This window comes from Dioscorea cayenensis, chromosome 1, assembly GCF_009730915.1.
Source record: "Dioscorea cayenensis subsp. rotundata cultivar TDr96_F1 chromosome 1, TDr96_F1_v2_PseudoChromosome.rev07_lg8_w22 25.fasta, whole genome shotgun sequence".
NCBI classification, from domain to species: Eukaryota; Viridiplantae; Streptophyta; class Magnoliopsida; order Dioscoreales; family Dioscoreaceae; genus Dioscorea; species Dioscorea cayenensis.
In genome coordinates this window covers 26204886-26226643 of record NC_052471.1, presented here as the reverse complement: position 1 = coordinate 26226643, position 21758 = coordinate 26204886, and the positions used below count along the sequence as shown (strand labels likewise).

At 32.7% G+C, this 21758-nt stretch overlaps 1 non-coding gene across 1 annotated transcript; it reads right to left on the bottom strand.

The window, feature by feature from the left end:
- Positions 1-15217: 15217 nt before the first annotated feature.
- LOC120268605 lies at positions 15218-15324 on the bottom strand. Its single transcript, XR_005538972.1, has one exon. It is a non-coding gene; the product is annotated as a small nucleolar RNA R71 (small nucleolar RNA).
- Between the last annotated feature and the right edge of the window lie 6434 nt (positions 15325-21758).

Genomic DNA, 21758 nt, shown 5'->3' with positions numbered 1-21758 from the left:
TTGGCATGATGTAGATGTAGATACATATAAAGAAAAACACATTTTTATTTCCTAAATTAATGACTCAGATTGAATATCAAGTTTTCAGTTCTCACAAATTCTTCTAAATCTGCTAGCTATTTCATTTTCAACTTGCAAACTACCTGATTTTTGTAAATTATTGGCAATCTAATTTTCCCACTATAAATGCGATTTATAACAGCAGTTTCTAGTGTAAACATTACCTTTTGATCTTCCTAGACCGATACTTGTCCACTTTGCCCATCCTTGCATCTTGGTACCCAAAATTAGATGGAATAAGAATTAGGATGGAAATGTGATGCAGAACGGAATGGAAGAGCAGTATAATCCATCCCATTTCCATTGTTTGAATGTAAAGATAGAATAAAAGGTCTTTCCCGTTTGCTTTTGTTTTTCTAGTTTAATAAGATAGGAAAATGAAATTTTGGATATATAATTCAGAATTGACTCTATATGCATGTAAGTAATTATATGTTAGATATGTATATATATATATATATGTATAATAAAAAATATATCCTAGAGAAAATGGCGGTAAATTTTAAAGAAAACAAAAAAGGTGAAAATCCAAATAATAAATTTTCACAAAATATATTTTTTTAAGAATAATTTTTTTGTCAATGTTTTTTGGCCCATTAGCACCATGTCTCTACGCATGTACGCCCCTAAATTTCCTTCAATAAGGGGCACTCTTATTTGTCATATATTGTGTGTGTGTGTGTGTGTGTGTGATTATTTGTATCAATTTGTAAAAGAAAATAATAACATTTTAAAATATATACATAAATTATATGTATCATTTGTAAAAAAAATATATTTAAAAAATAAAAATATAGGGACAAGTGGTCAACCTCTAGCTCTCTTATGAACATAAATATAAATTTCAATATATTTGAATAATGGTTGGTACCATATTCTTTGATTAGTTTTTAAAATATAGGATGCTTTGAAATTAGTGATTTTGTTTTCAATGATAATATAATGAGCACAATAATAATAATTGCTAGAATTTGAGACCAAAGTCAAAACAAAGAACTATCCCTAATTGATATTTAATTTTTCTCATAATCAAGAAGAGATGTTGAGAACTTAATTCAATAGTTAAACAAATTAAAATGCAATTATTTTTTATTTATTTTGACTTGTCTCAAATTCATTTACAAATTATTTTAAATTTTTTTGTTTTTTGGAATAAAATTAAAAATAATTTATGAGTTTTTTGTATTTATTTACGTTTTATATCATCACCAAAAATTCTTGTAGGCCAATTGGTAAATGGATGGTTTTTATGCAAAATGCCTAGGTTCGAATTCCATCAATAACACAAACTTTATCTTTTAAAAGAATAATTTAATTTTAGAATAAAATACTATTTAAATAATAATTTAAAAAATTTTAAAACCCGCCGAGTCAAATGGACATGGCTTGGACCCGTTGGGTTCTAATGTGAGGCTGGCCTGGGCCGGTCCCCCTTCTAGAGAGTTTTGTGCTCCGCACTGACTGCTAGCAGTGAGGTCCTTCGTTTGAACCTCAGTGGCATGTATTTGTTCTGTAAGCTTAAAGTCCAAGCTTTAATAGCATTACACAATCTCTAGGATGTCAATCTCCATGGAAACCACTTGCGACCTTAAAACCCTAGACGTTTCAGTGAACAACTTATCTACAACAATCTCCGATGAGTTTTTGGCCTCTTGGTCTCGTTTGGAGTCCTTGAACCTCTCATGGAACTTAATCTCCGGTGGTGTTTATCCTTTTGGGTCTTCTCTCCAAGTTCTTGATTTATCTCACAATAGAATTAATGAATGGCTTGTTGAATCACTCCTTGTTTGGTTGCATGCCTTGAGCGTCCTCAACTTCTCTGGTAATGACGTCACTGAAATGATTATAATAAATAAATAAATAAAGAAAAAGAAGAAGAAATAATAATAACTCCTTGTTTGGTTGCATGCCTTGAGCGTCCCTCAACTTCTCCGGTAACGACCTCACTGAAATGATAACAATAAATAAAGAAATAAAGAAGAAGAAGAAGAAGAAGAAGAAGAAGAAGAAGAATAATAATAATAATAATAATAATAATAATAATAATAGGAGGGAATTACATAGAAGTCCCTATGTTTGCACATGCCCTAAAAAACCCTTGAAGTTTGCTTATCCCTCAAAGGTCCTTCTTTTTCAATAAAATCCTCATCAAGTCCAAATGCCAGTGACGGAGCTTACTATGCAATTAAGTGGATATGGAAATGACCTCTTTGCCCCTTGTTCATCTTTATCCTCCGTCTCACCTCATCCTCCCCATCTCTCTCCAATGATGTCAAAACCCTTTGTTGGAAGTTGTCCTGTCGCTATAGCATCGCTTGTCTCCTCTAATCTTCCCAAATCCTCATCGCCCAACTAGCTATCTCAATCTCATTCTGTTTCTAGAGGTGTTCGGGAGCTCATTGATGCTTTTCCTGTTTCTAATGTAAGTTTCTCTGCGTCTTTTTCTTTCTTGGTTCATGAATTCAATGGAGATGTGAACAAATTGGTTGATGTTATTGAGGGGATTGGGAAAGGTTGTGGATGAATAGGAGGTGGGAATTTCATCTTTGATCGTGACAAGAGCGATTGAATGTGGGTTGAGGTGTGCTATGCTTGAGAATGGGTGGGAGTTGTGTGGGCAAGAACTCATTTGTTTGCTCGAGTTTTGATGCTTGTGAGAGGGGAAGCATGTGTATGCTGTTAATGTGGTGAGTCTGGATTTTAATCCTTTGATTTGGTTATTTTTTGTTGTTACTAATTTTGAAAACTTGTTTGATTGTTTGAGTAAATCAAATTTTATGTATGTTTTTCTTAGTTTTGTTTGCACATTCTTTTGTATGCGTGGCCTCTTGAGGGGTGCTCTAGTTTATAGTGTTTAGCCAAAGATAATATCTTGAGATATTTGACATAATGCAAAATCACAATAGATCAAAATTTCTAGTTCATTTAGATGTTGGGATTTTATGGCTTGTTGATGCTGGGGCGGTGTAATCAAATATTTTTCACGATGACTTTTTTCGAGAGACATTGCCAACCGGAGTTCTCTTCTCACTCTCGCCTTTCGATCGAAGTTCCCACAAACTCGTGAGCCTTCCCGTAAGCCAAAAACCAAGCGAAAAAGTAAGGAGAAGTTGTTTGAGTTTCTGCAGATTGTTATTATGTGCTTTTCGTGTGTATTTTTTTGGGTTTCTTGTGTAGAATTTGACATATAGTCGTGTTTAGAACGATAATTGGTTTCAAGCTTTCTGTGCAATATACATTTCTTCCTGTGTAAAATGTCCTTTTTCTGTGTATTATCTGAAGCTCCCACAAACTCGTGAGCCTACCAAAAATATGATGTGACTGGGTGGGAGGAAAAGAGGGGCATTACTGCCATTACAAAAAAACCGAATAATGGATGTCACGGCAGGGATTGAAAAAAGAGGGACTATGTAGGAAGTAAAAATGTCAGAGGGATTACAGAGGAAAAATAAAACTTTGTAGAGACTTTTAAGTAATTTTCCCTAATAATAATAATAATAATAAGAAGAAAGAAAGAAAGAAAAAAAGAAGAAGAAATAATAAATAATAATAAATAAATAAATAAATAAATAAGAATGATAAATAAATAATAATAATGAGCCATCAATAATGAACCAAGAACATATATGAATTAATTTCTCGAGACAAAAAAAAAAAGTCAGGACTAACATTACATCTGATCTATAGTAATCAATTTAATCTAAAGAGTTTATAGAAGTTGAGAGAAATGGTTAGATGCTTTACGTGCAACTTAATTTGGCTAGACAAAAATGCTATATGTGCATCAAACTCGTACTGAAATTAAAAATACCTTCCCTTCCTGATTATAGTATACCTAAATTCTTTCATCTTCCAAGATTATTTAAATAAAGCATCACTGGTAATCATGATTGGGTTATTGTATTCACATATGAAAAATGTTATCATTCAAACGATAATATATAATGAAGTATAGAGGGAGTTGTTACAATTTGCTACTTAGTGATTTTCATGAAATGAAATTTCTAGAGCATCTTAAACGCCTCAAATAGAGAAAACACTCCAAAGAAATGATTGTTACCTATAATAAAACTAGCAGTAAAGGTTATACATTGTTGTATCATAATCTTTATCATGAACACCATTCAAGTATTGCAAATATTTTACCAGCACAAGAATCAAATATGAAACTATCAGAGGGAAATGGCATGCATGAACTGTCCTGAAGACTAACAAAACATTTAACATGGGAAAGCTCCTAGATCAAGCTATATATTACTTACACGATGCAACTCCGGAGTCAACTTTCTAATCTGCTTCAAAAGTGCATTGAAATAATTTAAAGGAAATAATCCAGCATCTCTACCAATATCCAGCACATTTCATCAATGAAACTATAACATCATCTTCTCAAGCAAATAGGCACAAAGTAGGCCATTTAACTCTCCAGAAAATTAGCCTGCGTATTCAGATACCCCTCTACTTGACACTTAGGGGCCGTTTGGATTGCGGAATGGGAATGGGAATGGGGGGAATGAGAAGAAGGGAGGAATATGAATGAGAATAAGGGGATAATGATGAAATTGTTTGGTTGGAGAGAGTGGGAGTTAGGAATGGGAAAAGTAAGAGAGAGAAATATAAGAAAATTACAATTATGCCCTTTCATATAAATAGGATGATATTTTAAAAAACAATGGTTTATATTTTAATACTTGATAGTTAACATGATTATTAAATATTTATAATATAATTATTTATTTATTTTAATTTCTTGTTATTAAATATTTTATCGAATTAATATAACTTATGAAAATTTTGATATATTAAATAATAAATAATTAACATTACTTATTATTATTAAGTATTTGCAATATATTTACTTATTTATTTTAATTAATTAAAATGAAATATTAAAATTAATTAATATAACGGATAACCATATAATTTTAATATTATTTACCAATATAAAAAATAATTGTAATAGTAAAATTTCACTTTTATGTCTTTTATGTAAATAGGATAACATTTTAGAAAACAATGGTTACGTTAGTAAACAAATTAACATAATTATTATTACATGCTTGTAACATATTGAATTGTTTATTTAAATTTATTGTTATAAAATATTTCATCTAATTAATATAACTTACGAAAATTTTGACATGTTAAATAATAAATAATTAACATGATTTATTAATATTAACAATATAATAACTTACTATATTGATAACTTATTTATTTTAATTAATTAAAATGAAATATTACAACTAGTTAGTATAACGTATGACCATGTAATTTTGATATCATTTACCAATATAAAAAACAATTGTAAAATCCATTGGCAAAGCATATTTTTGACAATATAATGTTAACAATATAAAAGAGAAGTAACATAATCAAACCAATCATTCAACACCCTATCAAATCCATCATTTAACAATAAAAAAGAGATGCAACATTATCAAACCCATCTTTCAACACACTATCAACCCAATCATTTAACAATAAATAAGAGAAGTAGCACTGTCAAACCTATCATGAAGGAAGGTTATAGTTTAAATATAACCCATACATAACCAAGTTTTAGAAAAGTAGTGAGAGTGGTTACAACATAGTACTAATGAAATGCAACATGATGGTTTTGGTAATCTTACAACAATTCATAAGATAAAATTTTTTCCATTGAACATAACAGACAAAGTTGAAGTTTATGCATTGTATAGCTCAGGCATGAACATCATTGCTTCTTCTACATTGTGTCCCTTCCTACAAATATATTGACCACACCAAGCAAATATTAGATATGTCATAATTGTGAAATGTTGTCATGAAAATCATAGTATTGAATGAAAGAAAAATAACATGGATATGCCAATTTGGAAAATTCCATGAACACCAGGCCAATATGATAAATAACATGGAACATGTACAAATCAAGCCAAAATGACAAATAACAAAGAAATACTTGTACCTCCTAGAAGTAGGCGACAAAAATGTAGTTTTTTGTCTTCGGGCAAATCCCAAAACATATTAAGCTTTTCCTAGTCTTTTCTTAAAGATAGCATTACCACTAGTGCCTCATCTTCGGATAGCTCATCAATGTTGAAGATAACTTGATTCAATAGTTTCTTTTTCTCTTGAACTTCCTTATGAGTGGCTTCCCTAAGCGCACTAGCATCGGCATTTTGAATAGCACATTCAGCCATTGCTTTGAAGCCAGGGCCCACCAAATCCACAAAATGATGAAAATTTTCTGAAATTGATGCGATATTCGATTCTTTCGCGCGTTTTTTCTTCTTTTGGGCATTAGAGCTTGAGGCGCCATTATCTGAAGTTATAGGTGACGGAGGCTCTACATGTTCATCTGTGGGCATGAAAACATCTTCCATATGAAATTGAGAGAAACTAGCGTTATAGTCAAAGCTAATGTTTTCATGCATATATTGGTCGACATCATCTCAAAGGTCACCCCTTGCATTGCCTTGTGCCCTATCCTTTGTGAAGACTAGAGCGAGATCATTAAAAAGTGGAAAGGACTTGCCATAAAGTCCCGCAGCTTCCTTGTGATTCTGTAAACAAATTTTGAAGTGAGTGTCATCAATAGCAATTTAAACTAAAGCATTCAAAATAATTGACAAATGATGGCAAACTTACCTTAACATATTCATCATATGCGTTTTTCTCACATTCAATAGTACTGTGCTCATTGTTCCAAAGAAAGCCACTGATTAAAAGTATATCTGCAATTGTTGTAGTTTTGGTTCTAAAAAGTGTGACTCTATATTTGGTACAGCCTTCAATGTAGTATATGGAAATTTATGTTTTATCATTTTCTCTAATTGATGTAAATAACCATTTCAGAATCCATTCTCAGCTCGCCACATTGTATTTGTCGATAATTCAACTAGAGCTTCAATCAAGGCCTTGTCTTCTTGTGTAGTGAAGTAGTGTTTGTTTATACCCCTACCACTTTGTTGTGATTCTTGATCCATCCTAGAATAATGAATACAATATGACACACATGTCAACATATTAAAACCATTCCATGTATAAAACATCTTTGTTGTAATAAAAAGAATAATTATTCATTCCATGTTTGTACATAATACCATTCCATGTTCATTCCATATTAAACAAAATAATATTTCATAGATAAATTCATTTCATGTCATGTAATAATAATACAGAAAAATTGTTCATCAAAAATAACAATACATAAAAATTTTGTAATTAATTTGAACACCAAGTGTTAAACATTTCTGTAGCCATGTCTAGCCTAAATTGGGTCCATTCATCTGTTGGATCAATGACTGTAATGATATCGGTGTCATCTTCAATGTTGTCCTCCATCATATTAGAATTAACTTCATCCTCTGCAGGGTCCACTGTCATTTCTTTTCGAATAAAGTTATGTAGAAGACAACATGTGTTAACAATGCGCCTTTGAGTAACTATATTGTAAAAACTTGGACTTGATAAAATTTTCCAATGAATTTTTAAAAGGCCAAATGTCCTTTCAATCACCTTTCAATCACATAACTAGTTGTCGGCCATTTGCCTATGAACTTAAGTGATAACATTCACCACGAAAAATTGCAAGAAATCCTGGTGAATTTGCATATCTAGAATCAACGAAGTAATAACACCCTAATAGGCAAAGAAATGTTTGCTGTTAGCTAATATCATTACTAATAAAATTAAGAACATGTTCTGGTTACCATTTTGAACTTTTAACCCATTGGGCTTTGTAATAGCATCTCTTAGAACTCGACCATCATGTGCTGGACCTTCCCATCCAGACAATATGTATATAAATTGCATGTCTTGCGAGCAAACGCCGAGCACATTAGCAGTTATTTCTGCTTTTCTTGTTTTATATCTTGGGTGATCAACTTTTGGCACATTCACACGAATATGAGTTCCATCTAATGCTCCAAGACAATTCTACATTAAAGTAAACATCTTATTATTAACAAGCCATCTACTATATTTTTCCAACAACAATAAACAATTATTGTATGAAATTACCTTAAACATTTTCCATCTATGATCATTTGAATTCTCGAGAATAGGTTCGGGTTTCTTCAATAGTACATCATGGCATAGGATAATTGCCTTTAGGACGGCATGAAAATGTCGGCTAACTGACTCAGCTGATCTAACAAAGTCAAACTTAATTATCCTATTTTTTATGTGGTGTTCCATAATGTTTAAGAACATTGCGATCATTTCATCGACCATGACATTTCTCGTGCCGGGAAGCCCACCAGTAGTGGTTAATAATTAACATAATTTATGAAAACAATGACGATCCATCCGTAGTTTATCGATACACTTGACATCGCTCTTATAAACTACATGGAACATGTACTCATGTTGTCTACGACGCCTACTGCTTGTTGACTCAATCTCATAATGGATGACATTGTCTTGATCATTTTCCTCACTTATTGCACAAATGGTGACGATGATGTTCACAATGAAAAAAATGCATGCATGCATCATGTGAAGCAATTGCTCCGCGTGAACATCTTTCACGCTTTCATTAGCCATATCTAAAATTTACAAATGAAACAAGATACGTTTTGTAAGAATGGTTAAACTATGAGTTAAACTATGATATGTATATATGTCTTTAGCCAAATCAAATTGTTTTTTAATTTTATTTTTTTAAATTTAATTTTTTTAATTATTGATTATATAAACAAATAAATAATTGTAGAGGATATACCTAATAATATTATATATATATATACATAATATGTTTTCATTTTAAAATGTTAGTAATTACTTATTTTACTGAGGGTATATAAGCATTCGTTTCATCTTTACTTTTTGTAATTGTAATTACTAAATACAAGACATTTGATAATTTCAAGTGTTTTGACATGTAATATCCACTAAGCCATAAAAACTACCCTAATTTTTTTTTTTAAAAAAAAACCTCATCACCGTCAAGCCTTAAAAAAACTCATATAAAGACTATGATATGTATATATGTCATTCATATACAATAAATAGATGGGGAAAAATTTGGGGAAAATTAATTTTAAATTAATTATTTATCTACAGTATAATTATTCCTATAAAAATAAAAAGGTTGTGTTGGAAACTTTTAACAATGTGCTGGAAAACATGAATAAGAAATAAGCAATTGTATTATCATACCAATAAATAATTAATGCTATGAACTATGAAAATAAACAAGTAGATAAAAAAGAATTTTTAAGAAAGTAAAAAAAAAGTTTATGAATAAATTGAACAATTTAAATAAGATGTAAATAAATAGAAACAAAATATATCATTCATCTGTGATTGGTATTCATGAGATATTTACATGTGAGCCGCTAACTTTACAAACAAGATATTTTTTAATGAGAAATTGTTGATGAGTTAGTTAATTTGAAGTATTTGTGCTATTGAAAATATATTGGAGTTACTATATTTTTCAAACTTCAGCATTTTATCTCGAAGTTTGATGGTTTGTGCTATTAGGGGCTTGATGAAGCGCCACCAAGAATTACATCCAACGTCATGCAAAATTTGCAGTTTAAAAGGAAATAGAGGGTAAGATATTTATTGCTTCAATTGTTCATTCTTCACAAATTTTTACTCATGTAATTCTTTCCTAAATTTTTTATTTTCATATGGATATGTTTGTATGATCATGGCCAAGTGATATGAGACTTATCAAGAGAAAGCAGTGAAAGAGGAGCTTCCAGAAGATACAGAACTTTATTAAGAGAAGCTGAAATTAATTTGGCTTAATGCGTAGTTAAAAAAAACCTGGTATGGATCTCAACGAGGTCGGCGTCCAAAGAGGAAGGGAGAGGAAAAGGACCAGGTGAAGTCGGCGTCGGCATCGGCGTCAGCGTCGGTGTCGGCGTTGGTGATGGTTCTGAAGCTCGGAGAAGAGGGATGGATCTGAACGGGAAGGAAGTAGATCTCAATGGGAAAAGAGGAAACAAAAGGTGGAAAATGGAAAATTTTTCAAAAGCAAGCGTAAAATGGTCATTACATGACTCAGGAGTCTAACTTCCCCCAAATTTGACAAGATTAACTACAACCCCACATGCAGCCTTCCCATTACCATGCTAACCTTTACTCAATCTTTCTCTGGTTGCCAAGCAAGGGTTTAAACCTCATGGATGCATCCCATTCCCACTCCCAAGGCATGAATCCAGGTGTCAAATGGCCTCTTAGAGCATAAAAAACCTTGATGGTCATCATTTCTCATTGCATTTTCTTGTAAGGAAATAATTCACTGGTCTCAGCACCAACAAAGCTTGTTTTGAGCTCAGGATTAACTGAAGCCTGGATATCTAAATACCAAAATTAACATAATCATTCCTCTCTATATAATATGCCCAAAATCAAAATAAAAGGTAAGTGTCATAATAATCCAAAAACTGGCATCATGTAAACAAATGGTAGCAGTACGTAAATCAAACCACCCCCCATATTATGAATACATAATTGTACTGCGTAGTAATCTATCAAACATAGTTAGCACTCTGTAAGGCAAGGATCAAATCAAAACTTATACAGTTAAACCATTTACTTATCTGGTCAAGCATTTTGCATAAATAAATACAGTCTGGGCTAATCTCTTTACATTGTTCCATGCTCAACCCTTACATGGTTAGCTAATTAACTGAATATGTTTTTTCGCCAACTACCATTGCTCATATGAGAACTGCCGATGATCTATCATGTGTTTTGAATAATGGTTGCGGTGAAGGCAAATATAATGGAATAGCAAGATGGATTCCTTTTGTGTATGTTGAAAACATGATGAGTGCTTGCTAGCAAACTGGCCAAAGTCTTCGGAACTGTTGTTGTACTTGAATTAATCTTTAAACTTAAGCTTGTATTCTTGTGCTGATGAGCTTACGTAAACATGAAGCTAAGTAGAAATTATATGTATCCTGGGTGGAATCAACTTGTGATTAATTCACTCTCATTGTTAGTTTTGTGGTTTTGTGAACAAGTCCATGAATTGTTTGTGAATCATATTTTTGAATCAAATGCTCATATATATATATATATATATATATTTGTTTTCACCTGTTAAATCAAATAGTAGCAGAAAATGTTATAAATTTTCAGTTCTGTACAATTTTAAAATCATTAGATTGCAGGAGTTTATAATGTTGTTGGATGTATCGGCTTGTGCATTTTGTATAATGATTAGCTTGCTCTATTGTATATTTTTAATATTATATACAGGTGACAAGTGTTTTCCATTTAAAAGATTATCAAACAAATAAATAGATATGAAAGTAAATCAGTTATGGTGGTTCATGAACTTTCTAGAAAATTTTTTTGTCTTGTAATGTTTTAAGCAGTAAAAACACTATTTTTCCCACATGGGACTTGCACTTAGGCTGTGAATATTTTAAATTTTAAAAACTTAATATGTCATTATTACAAAGTAAAATCTTTGACATATTATTTTATGGTATTTAGAAGCTAGTAAATAAAAATTTTGAGAAAGGCAACAAGCACCTGAACCCCAGGGACATGCAAGTGTGGGGAGCAAGGCTCAACGCCGACCCACGTGCCCTCACCTTACGTAGGACATGAGGTTCGATCCCGGGTTCTTCCCGAAACAAAAGCCATACACAAGGGATCCAATACCAATTGATCCAAAGGCCGTTGGTACTAGTAAATATTATCAACTAATTAGTATAGAGCATGAGATAAAAACAAATATTACAAAAAAAGATAAGCTAACTTTACTAAGCATGGAAAATTAAAAAAAGAAACTATTCAAAACTTTAAATTCCCAACCCAATTTTTTAATAAACAATTTGAGTTAGATCAAAGTAATAATCTTACATAATTCCAAAAACCTTTGGATACTGCTCTTTCTCCAAAGATATTGTTTATAATCATACACATTCCAATGTCTTCCAATGCTACAGTATCTCCAAAGATGTCTATAATTTTGTGCAGTTCTAATAAATATTCAAAGATACTAGTCCATCTAATTTCAACCTTGACACGTGGAGTTATTCTCTCTTTATATATATACACAACTTGAGTTTTCTTTGAAAGTCCATAGTGGTATACAAAAATATGGAGCTTAAATTATGGTTTGTTGTGACAATGGTTAGATGCCTGTTTCTCCTTTTCTTTGAAAATGGGTTTTGGCAATCACCCCCAAGGTATCATTCTGCTCAATTTTTTCCCCTTCATTTGTTCAATTATTTATTTATTGAATTATTTATGAAATTTGATAGACGGTGATGTATTTACATTTGATATAAGAACAACACAAATGAAAAGTATAAATTTAAATTATATATATTTTGAAAGAGCATCTCATATATTTTTTAAAATGTTTTTATTTCCTTATATATAAAAATATATAACTAATTTATGAAAACATAGATTCATTCATTTCTTTTCAAGATTAATAAAGAGAAAATAGTAAATATTTAGTCTTTTTCTTATAAAGTTTTTAGTTGATTTTTTTATTCAAAATGATACATAAATAAATAATATTTTATAAGCTATATAAGCCAATATCATTTGCAGTTTATTCTAGTGGTGCACAAGTTTAAAAAAACATTAATAATTTTATAGAAGCTAATCTTAATATGGTTGCATGAATAAAAATTTTGGTTTTAATGTTTCACAGTGAGCAAGACATGAAAAACTAAAAAAGTGAAATGTTTGCAAGTATTTTATATATCCAAAAAAATACTTATTTTTTTATATAATTTGTATTTTTATTCCAACATATAAACATATTTACAGGAAAACTAATGAAACAAAATTTACTGTGGTAAAAGATGTTCAAGAATCAAAGGTTTTGCTCCACAGAAGGATGAATTTGATGAGAAATGTGCACGAAGTGGTAAGCATCATTTTAGTAGGTTTTTTTTTCTAGATTTCTCAAATTTTTTATTTTAAGATTTTACAATAATATTGTTTGCATCCCTATGACTTCTTCTTGTCTTGTTTACAGAACAATTTTTATGTTACATTTTTCAAAAATTAAAATTTTCTTTGAATTCGTAATTTATATCATGTGTATGCCACTTATAATATTCTAAAGTTTTTTTCTTAAATAGAGGGATGGATAAGTACAGAACATCAAATTTTTAATATATAAGTTTTTTAAAAGAAAGTTTATGGATCTTGAACTTGACCAAAGGGGCATAAAATTTATAAATATAATTATTTTTTCTAATTATTATTTTCACTTGTTTTTTAGTGGGCAATGTACATAGCACCAAGTGGTGAAGGTCAAAATGTATTATAGGGCTAAGGCAACTTTTTCAAATTATGACGTTCCAGAAGTTGAAGTAACCCGATTAAGCTCGGCATGCATTTGGATTATTAATGGACATGGTAGCCCAAAAATAATATGATAATAATTCGGTGGACAGTAAATTTATATTTAATTTCTTTTTTCATATATACCTTTACCATACCTCAAATTTTTGTGCATAACTCTAAAACCAATATGTTGACATACATAAGAGGTTTTTTTTTGTTGCAATATTATATTTCTATTAGGTTTTGTGATATTTACTTATTTTTCTATTTTATAAACATAAGTGACATGTTATAAAAAATTCCACTTCTAAATCATTTATCATTCTCAAGTACATCTTTATCTATACAAGGACAACCAGGCCCATTTATTAACACTACAGATGGTAAGGTTTAAAATTTATCTTCTTATATAATTTATAAATGATATGGATGTGTATTATTTTTTTTTTTTTTTGGTATTTTTTTGGCAAATATAGAGATCGATTTGAAACGTACTCCTATGACACTCGATGCCAAGGATTTACACTTACTGATAAGACTAATATAGTTCCTGGATGTCTTATTGAGCAAGTTTCAACTTTTGGTGGACCTAAATATGATATAACAATAAAATTTATTATGTATACTCTTATCTTCATCATTTTCTTCAGATTGAATTCATGCATATTGTAACCGGATCGATCCTCCTCAACGACCATGTTGTTTTTAGGCCATGTTTATGATGTATTTTTAGTACATGTTCCTATCTTGTTATTTTTCTTAGTCTTAACTATTAGAATAATTTCCTTTCATTTCAACACGAAAAAAATAGATCATCTTTAATTTAACATGGTATATTTTAAATAATAACCGATAGAACTGATTATTAAAATGGTTAATTTCCTTTTTGTTTTCGTTTACTAATGCTAGTGACGAAGTTTTATGAGATTGATTTATTAACAGGACTTAGCTTCTGGAAATTGGCGGTTATATTATGAATTAAATGCAATAGGTTATTGGCCAAATTCTTCTTTTACTAGTTTCGTAGAAAGTGTATCTGAAATTTGTATTGATATTGCCTCTCCATAATTCTATTGCATCTCTTTCTTCTTTACTTTATTTCTATTTGTATTTATATCGTTGACATCACTCTTGAATCATCTTCACTATAGCTAAATAGCAATACTTGTATTTCTGAGCACTATTCCCTGTGGATATAACTAGTCACTCACCAAGATACTTAATTACTTCGACAAACCATGCACTTACGGTACGCACTCGCAAGGGGTGTGTCAAAGTTTTTGGCACCATTGCCGGGGAATAGGCGTTTTGGATGCATTTTGCACTTTGGTATTTTAGCTATTCATCACTTGTTTTATTTCACACTTTCTTATTCTTCCATCTCTTTTTTTGTTTTTTTCTTTGGTTGCAGCTCCAGGTTATGACTTGAGGAAACCCTTTGACATTGGTTGAAGGTGATCCGGGCATTGGAAGAAGAATTCATAGAAGGGGAAAAGAACTTGTGCAAGAACAGTCTAATCAAGCTGAGATAGAAGGTGAAGGATCTGATAATATGGCAGAATAGAATGAGCAGCAGAGGACACTCTCAGATTATGCCAGACCCACAATTCTTGGCATGCAATCTAGCATTGTGCAGACACTGATTATGACTCAGATCTTTGAGCTTAAATCAGACTTCATCCAGATGTTACAATAGTCAGCACCATTTAATGGTTTAGCCGATAAGGATCCAAATAATCACATTGAGAACTTTTTGAGATCCTTCCCATTTTCCTTAAAAGGAAGAGCAAAATAATGGTTACATTCATTTCGTAGAGCATTAATCACTACATGGGAGGATATGGTTGAAGCTTTTCTTGCCTGATATTTCCCTCCCGGAAAATCTGTGAAGCTTAGGAATGAGATATCTTCTTTTGTGCAAACAGAATTAGAGTCTCTTTTTAAGACATGGGATAGGTTCAAGGAGCTCCTGCGGAAATGTCCTCAACATGGGTTCCCCGTGTGGATGATCATTCAGACTTTCTATAATGGGTTGAACCCAAGCACGAACCAGTTACTTGATGCTGCAGCATGACGTACCTTAGGAAGCAAGACCCCTAAAGAAGCCCGACATCTCATTGAAGAAATGGCTATGAACAGTTATCAGTGGAACACACGGGACAGAAAGAAGATAGTCGGACTTCATGAGATTGATTTAGTCACATCATTGGCATCCCAAGTTGAGTCATTGAGCAAGAAGTTAGACACTCTAACTTCTTCAAGAGTGGCGGCCACGATGAGTTGCACTGGGTGTGGGGGAGGACATGCGCCATCTGATTGCCCTATTTTGATTGGTGGTACCACTTCCGTAGAACAGGTTGATTTTGTAGGTAATGCAATGAAAAGTCAAGAAAACCTGTATAGCAATACCTACAATCTGGGGTGGAGGAGCCACCAACATTTCATGGAGTAATCAAGGGCAACAAAAAACTATGCACCACCAGGTTTCCAACAACAACAACAACAAGCCCCGAAACATGGAGAATCGAGTTTCAAGGTTGGAAAACTGGGTGACCAATAGAAAAGGCTTTAACCAAGTTTATTTCATCATCAAATACATGATTTCAATCGGTTGAAGCCATACTTCTCAACCGTACCGCATCATTGCACAACTTGGAGAATCAAGTTGGATAAATGCGAAAGTCACTCTTGGAAAGACCTCAAGGGAGTTTGCCTAGCAACACAGAGACCAATCCAAGAAAGCATGCGAAGGTGATCACTTTGAGAAGTGGTGATGAAGTTGAGGGTAGGCTCCCTAGTGAGAAGATCAATGTTGAGTCATTTGTGGTCGTGGAGGTTGAGGAGAGAACCAAAGAGAACGAGGTGGCACCCCACCTTACAAGCCAAGAATTCCTTATCCTTCAAGATTGAAGAACGATAAAATGATGAGCAATACAAGAAGTTCTTGAGTCTATTCAAGCAATTGCACATCAACATCCCATTTGTCGGGGAATTGACTCAAATGCCTCGCTAGGCAAAGTTTCTCAAAGACCTCTTAACAACCAAGAGGAAGTTGGAGAGTGCATCTGTGATCTTAGATACTTCATATTTGGTGGTGCTGTAAAAGAATATGCCGAATAAGAAAAAAAGCCCCGGAAGCTTCATCATTCCGTGCAACATTGGTATTTTGGAGGAAGAAAAGGCATTGGTGGATTCAAGGGCTAACATCAACATCATGCCTTACATATTCTTCCAGAAGCTAGGCTTGGGAGAGCCTAGGCTCACTTGGATGACACTCCAATTGGCCGACCGAACAGTTAGACATCCGAGGGGCATCATTGAAGATGTACTTGTGAAAGTTGACAAGTATATATTTCATGTGGACTTGTGGTCTTGGATGTTGATGAGGATGGCGAGATCTCGTTGATACTTGGGAGGTCGTTCTTGCGCACTTCCAATGCTCTCATTGACATGGACGGTGGGGAGTTGGCATTATGGGTTAGGGATGACAAGTTGACATACCGCTTCGCTGAAGCCATGCGACATTCTCTTGATTTTGATGATACTTTATATTTTCTTGACACCACTGATGAGTTAATTGAAGAATACGTGCAGGAAATGATGTGTTTGGACCCATTTGAGCGGGTTGTGAGATCAAGAAGTGGAGAATGAAGAAGTCTTATGACTTGGTCTAGAGGACAAGATGCAACCTATCACAGGGATCATGAAGAGGATGGTCCAAAAGATGAAAAGAGCAAGGAGGCATCACAAGAAGTGGCCCAATACTAGTGGGGATGTGCATGCACGGAGTAAGGATGACAAACCCTTGTTTACTAACAAACTCAATAACACTCCCTCTACCTTGAAAAGATTATGTTCATCGTGCTTTCAAGTTATAGGTAAGAAGGAAACTTTCATCTATGAACCCACGTGAGGTAAGAAGAGGTACGTCAAGGTTAGTGACGTTAAACTAGCGCTTCTTGAGAGGCAACCTAAGTTTTTACTGTTTTTCTAGATTTTTAGTTTAGTTCTTGCATGAATAAGAGCTTGAGTGTTGGTGTCTTGCCTTTATATGCTATCGCTATGTTTTTATTAAGGATTGTTGGTGTTTTAGTGTGCCTAATTGTGATTGGCAAAGTTTCTTGGTCGTTTGAGCTTGTTTTTCCATGATTCTCTAGTCTGTTTTTCATAATATATTCATGCTCTGTGTATGAGTGTGCAGAAATGTTTTGCATAATTTGTGATTTTTCTAAGTCATCTAGAGAATACACACATCCATGTGGAATTTTCATACGGATGTGTATTTCAGTTCAGAGCTCATCCCGAGAGGACATAGGGGCGTGTGAATACCCTTGTGATGGTCACATGCCAGTGGGTAATTTCCACATGGGCATGTGGATCTTGGCAAAATTCTCAGACTCCATCCCGAGAAGACACAGGAGTATGTGAATGCCCCTGTGGATGACCCTATGAAATACACATGGGCATGGGTAATTTCCACACGCCCGTGTGAAAATCTACAGAGAGTCCTCCTCTATCCCGAGAGCACAGAGGGGCATGTGAGTGCCCCTGTGAGTACCCCTATGAGTATCCACACGCCCGTGTGGAATTCCCACAGGGGCATGTGGAACACTTAGCCATTTTTTTCGGGAGAAAAGAGAGGCCACAGGGGAATGTAGCTGCCCTTGTTAGGCGGGCACACGGGCATGGGGAATTTCCACAGGCCTATGTGGATGCGTTCAATGATAACTTGAGCTATCCCGAGAGCACACAGGGACGTGTGTCTTCCCCTTTGATAGCCCCTGTGGAGACACACGGGCATGGGTAATTTCCACCCGCCCGTGTAGATGTACAGAACTCAAAAGGCCGCGATTTGTTTTTTATAAACCTCTTGTGGCTTTTCATCTTCTCACTCCCTAACACTCATAGAATGCATCTATTCACTCTCCCGACCTCCCACCGTCGATTTAGAGGGATTGTATTAGAGTTTTCCGACCGTTTTCAAGGTTTTGTAGTTGCATTTCGTCGGTAAGCCCTCTATCCCTTTATCTTCACCAATATTGATTTATTTTGCTTAAACTGGTGCTTGTTTGTTTGATTTCATGTTTAAATGGTTGATGCGAGCTTTTGGAAAGAATTTTGAGTGAATTTTGATGTATTCCATGGATTTCTGCATAGTGGCTGTGTGGGCTACACTCCTCGAAGATCCACACGGGCATGTGGAATTTCCACATGATCGTGTGGATTTTTATAGAATTAGATTTTCAAGTTAATTTGATCACTTCTCTTTCAATTCTTGCAGATATGGCACCCAGGAAGAAGAAGGCTGTTGACAAGCATCCACGTTAGCCCTCACCTAATCCAGAGCACATGGAGTTCACGATTCCCGAGCACCAGGCTCGATTTATGAGATTGTCGACGCTCAAGTTCGGGTAGACGCGATTCCCAAACTTGAGTGCACTGAGAGAGGTCCAACTAGGAGATGATATGGCAGATGAGGTTGAGGAGCTCCTTGCTATGGGTAGTTGGAGACTGTTACTATCCATACGGGAGCTGATGATCCGTATGTTGACTTTGAAGATGCTTGCGTCATTTGAGTTTAGACCGTTCGTACAACAACTTTGATAGTATAGATGACATTCTATTCAAAGCATTCAGACAGTGTCATAGCTTGAGTGTCACATAGTTTTTTGTCTGACTAGGTCTTTATGATGAGGCATTTACCGATACTAATGAGTCTGATCGATTATATACTAAAGTATCCTAGTAGTTTGACTCCACAGAAAGTGCACAATTCATTATGTTGCAAGAGTTAGTATGAGTCTGGAGTGTCGAAGGCTACATGCCTCTCTCGACTGAGTGATAGATACATTCACACCATCCTGAGCAGATCAGTAAATGGCAGCAGTGACAACACTAGAGTTTTAAGCAGACAGGAGTTGTTATATTTGTACTCCATGGTGCAGATCTAGCCGATTCACTTGGGACAAATCTTGGCAGAGTATTTGAGGCATCGGGGGAAGTATGTGAGAGTGGGGATGATCTTCTCAGGCCCATACGTCACCAGACTTATTATAGGGATGGGCCTTCTAGACGCCATTCAAGGGCCTCAAAAGATTATAGTACCCTCTTCCCTCGGTCTCGAGATGATGCGATTGATGGGTATGATCAAGACATATAGAGACGGGGTTTATGTGATGAACATGCCCCCACTAGAGCTAGTCGAGGCCGAGACAGATGCAGCAGAGCTTTCTCAACCTGCGCATGAGCCGTAGCCGGAGCATTTGGAGACAGAGGCATCTTCCACAGCACAGGAGCCACCTCCAGTGCATGTTCTATCTCCATCTCGAGCCCATGATTGCTTTGAGAGGCTCGAGAGTGCTATGGGAATGCTCCAGATTGACTTGGCTGAGGTTCGCGCTATCCAAGCTGCACACCACACAGATGTTATGGCGCGTCTAGACATTTTACTGTAGTTACTCGAGCGAAATGGGACCTCGCCCTTTGTCATGAGACCCCGAGCTCCTCTGACTCTAGGAAAGTAAAAAAGGTGCAAAGAAATTCAAAAATCACAAAACCATTCTTTAAAAATTACTACAAGAACAGGTCATATAAAAATTAGAATAAAACTGATGATACTAATTAAGCTCTACATTTTTTTTAAAAAACATTTATAAAATGATTGTAAAATATGTATGGTAAGTATGGATTGTTTATACATAGTAAACAAACTTATATTATCATGTTTCCTTAGCCGATACTCTTATATTATCAATTTGTTTTTACTAAAATACCTACCCAAATATATACCAAATATTTCAAAATTCATAAGATTTTGTTGTAAATATTAAAATTATTTAATAATAAATATTTGTTTTTTTAAAGTACATTCTTAATTTTAAAATAATTAATTTTTATTAATATTAATAATTCAAACTTAAATATTTAAATAAATATAAGTTTTGTGTCCAACTCAATATTTGAAAATAAAATTAATATAAAACATTTTTTATTTACAACCAAATATTAGATTTTTTTGTTATATTAAATTTTTCTAAAATTTGATGATTTTATTGGATTTAAAAGGTATAATGGGGAATATATTAAAATATTTTTTAAATTTAAAAAAGATTTAATTTTTAATTTTTAAAATATTCAATATAATTGATTTTTAAACTTTTAAGATATATTTATGTTTTTAAAAATATATCATTAGATGGCTGATTTTCTTTTTGATATGTCAACTTTTAAATATAATTTTTTTAAATCATGAAAATAAAGGAAAAATTGCAATTAAAAAAAACCTCGCCAAGGAGGGCATAGATAATTTTTCTTTTCAAAATAACAGGTTTTTAAATGATAAAATTTTACTTTAAATTTTAAAAAATGTGTCACAAGATTGAAGATTGAAGATTATCATGTTTGTTTAGCTGATAATCTTATGTTATCAATTTTTTTCCTAAAATACCCTAACATATTATATGCCAAATATATAAAAAGTTCAAAAGCTTTTGATGTAAATGTTAAAATTATTTAATAATAAATATTTGCTATTATTTTATGAAAAGACACATTTTTAATTTTAAAATATTTAATTTTTATTAATAATTAAAACTTAATTATTTAAATAAATATAATTTTGTCTCCAACTTAATATTGGGAAAAAAATTACTATCAAATAGTTTTTTTATCTCCAACTAAATATTTCAGTAGAAAGAATTTTTTATTTTAAAATTTTTTTAATTTGATGTTTTGCGATTTTATTGGATTTTAAGGGTATAATGGGAAAAACAAACTTAAAATATTTTTATTTTTATTTTTAAATTTTAAATTTTAAATTTTTATTATTAAGATTAACAATTTTTAAAACATTTGTCATGTGATCATATTTAAATTTTATTTTTCAAATATGATGAGTTGGCACAAGGGAGTACATATATATGATTTTTTCTTTTTCAAAATAACAGTTTTTAAATATTTAAAAATATATAATTTAAATGTATAAAAATACATGATGACGGCTTTTTAACTTTTAAATATATTTTAAAAAAATCATAGAAATGACAAGAAAAAATGGCAAAAAAACACACAATAAAATACTTTCCATGTCACCATATTTTAATTTTATTTTTCAAATATGCTGAGATGGCTCGGAGGAGGGCATAGATTTTTTTAAAAAATAATATTTTTTTAATTATTTAAAATATATTTTAAAATTTTAAAAATACATCGTTACATAGGGCAACTTTTTTTAATTGTATTTCAAAAAAAATTAAAAAAATCCATAAGAAAATTTGCGGAAATAACAACGCAACAAAACCAAGGGCATATATATCAAAACAATTGTTTTTTAAATGTTTAAAAATATTTTTAAAATTTTTAAAATTAATATGAAATTAATTTTTTTATCTCCCACCAAATATTTCAATGGAAAGATTTTTTTTAAAAAG